Source organism: Littorina saxatilis, linkage group LG12 (assembly GCF_037325665.1).
Source record: "Littorina saxatilis isolate snail1 linkage group LG12, US_GU_Lsax_2.0, whole genome shotgun sequence".
In the NCBI taxonomy this organism is placed as follows: Eukaryota; Metazoa; Mollusca; class Gastropoda; order Littorinimorpha; family Littorinidae; genus Littorina; species Littorina saxatilis.
Window position 1 is genome coordinate 18,052,101 of NC_090256.1, and position 2,500 is coordinate 18,054,600.

A 2,500-nucleotide genomic window follows, 5' to 3' on the forward strand; every position below is an offset into this window, starting at 1 on the left:
ATGGGGGACCGAGACTGACTGGACTTTCTGTGAATCTTTGTATTTGTGTCTGTGTGTGTGTGCGTGCGTATGGGCGTCTGCACTTTATATGTGTCTGTTTAACTGAGTTTCTACCTGTCGCAGGCAAACTGAAAAGAGAGAGAGAGAGAGAGAGAGAGGGAGAAAGAGAGAGAGAGAGAGAAAGAGAGAGGGAGAAAGAAAGAGAGAGAGAGAATTAAATTGAATTGAATTGAATTGAATTGAACTTTATTTATCGAGGGTAACAGAATAAGCAATGTAGGGGAAGGGCTCCTAATATGGACCGGCTCCTAATATGGACCACCTCTTGATCTGACAAACTAACGGCGCTAGAGCGCTAAAAACAATTTCATTCGCTGTATTCACCCTCCCTGGATAATTTGCACATGTCAAAACAGTTGCAGAAACACAAATCTCAAAACCGTTAGGCTTTTTCTCTTTTTTTCACTTTTGGCAGCGTTCACTCTAAATTTGACGCCTAAAACAGACTCGTTTCTGTCCACAGCCAAAGCTTTTATCACACAAAAATTGCTATATATGACAGCTAAGACCGTATTTGTTACATGTTAGCAGTTTTGACCCCGAGTTTCTACTGCAAACAAAAAATAATAGCAAAATCTCAAAGTATGTGTGAGTCCCCTAATATGGACCACCTTCAACAAATCGAAGAAAATAAAAGCTAAAGGCTATTTTCATTAATTCATTAGGAAGCTTGCTGAAAATAACCTATAACTAGCCCTCGAGATTTCAAAAAAATATATCAAATTGTCTTCTTTTTGTGGAAGTTGATAATTTCACTTATTTTTACTCTGTTTTTGATATGCTTCTTTAGTTTCCTGGTGTGCTTCAAATAATGGTCTCATCAACCCGAAACAGATAAATCTAAAGCATATTTGAATTAGTCTGACTTGCACACTAAGTTGTATCATGTTATTTTGAAGTATAGGGGACTTTTTACAGTGATTCTTGAAGGCCGCTTCATTTGTGATTTTTTCTGTATTTAATTTTTGCTGAATGTCTATCAAAGCTATTTCACTCTAATTAGGCCTAACGATTAACCTAAGAGAGAAGGACTACCAAACACAAAATGAAACTTCTTCGCAAGAAAACAAGCTAGTTATCAGCATAAAACAAAAAGTGGTCCATATTAGGAGCCCTTCCCCTAAACATGCTTTTTTTCATCCGGCCCTCGATTAATAACAAGAAGAAATAGAAGTTAAGTTAATTGCATTACAATGTACATAGTTAACATGTCAAACAATTAAAAAAGACATTTCAAAATGCATTATGAATATCAAGCAATGATGAAATATTATCACAGAATTATTTACTTGTTTGCAAGAGAAACAGCATGTAGAGTTCCTTGAATGATGTTTCACTGACTTGCATTTTAATTATATCAGGAATGGAGTTCCACAATAGGGCGCCAGAATAAGAAAGACTTGACTTGTACAGGTCAATTCTAGGGGTTGGGGTAATTAATTTGTTTAGTTTTCTTGAATTATTCAGTTTGAAATTTGAGGCAATGAGTGTAGGTGCATTCCCTGACATAATTCTATGCATCATTGCACCTTTGTTATAGATAAATCTTAATTTGATAGGAAGAATCTTTAATTTTTTATAATCAGACGTAGTGAGAGATGCATTTTTTAAAAGAATTAATTTAAGAGAGAGAGAGAGAGAGAGAGAGAGAGAGAGAGAGAGAGAGAGAGAGAGAGAGAGAGAGAGAGAGAGAGAGAGAGAGAGAGAGAGACAGAGAGAGACAGAGAGAGACAGAGAGAGAGAGAGAGACACACACACACACACACACACACACACACACACACACAGACACAGAGAGAGACAGAGAGAGAGAGAGACAGACAGACAGACAGAGAGAGAGACAGACAGACAGAGAGAGAGAGAGAGAGAGAGAGAGAGAGAGAGAGAGAGAGAGAGAGAGAGAGAGAGAGAACGAACGAACGAACGAACGAACTTTATTACTCAAGGATGGAGATTTTAGGCTGACGCCTAGTCTTACAATCTGTCCCTGCTAAAACTAAACATGTATGAAGGTGGATACAATGACAATCGTAAACCGACACGAAAAAAACCCACCAATAAAAGGTTATACATGTAGAGATTAATCATGCATTATCGCAACTACTACATGATCTTTACGAATATCAAATGAATAAAAACACATTTAAGCTGACATATCAAATTAATGCAAAGGGATACAAACAAACAAAATTAATCTGCACCACTCACTCATACATTTACACCACGTCAAGAATACCTGTGTACACATGCACACACACACGCACATACACACACACCCGTACACAATCCAACTCACTCACGCACACACACACGCGCCCACACAATCCATAACACGCAGACTCATCCTTCTCATCCGCATCCTCGTCATCAACTGCATCATCATCATCATCATCATCATCATCGTCATTTGGCAAAAACAGAATATACATGGGTTAGGATA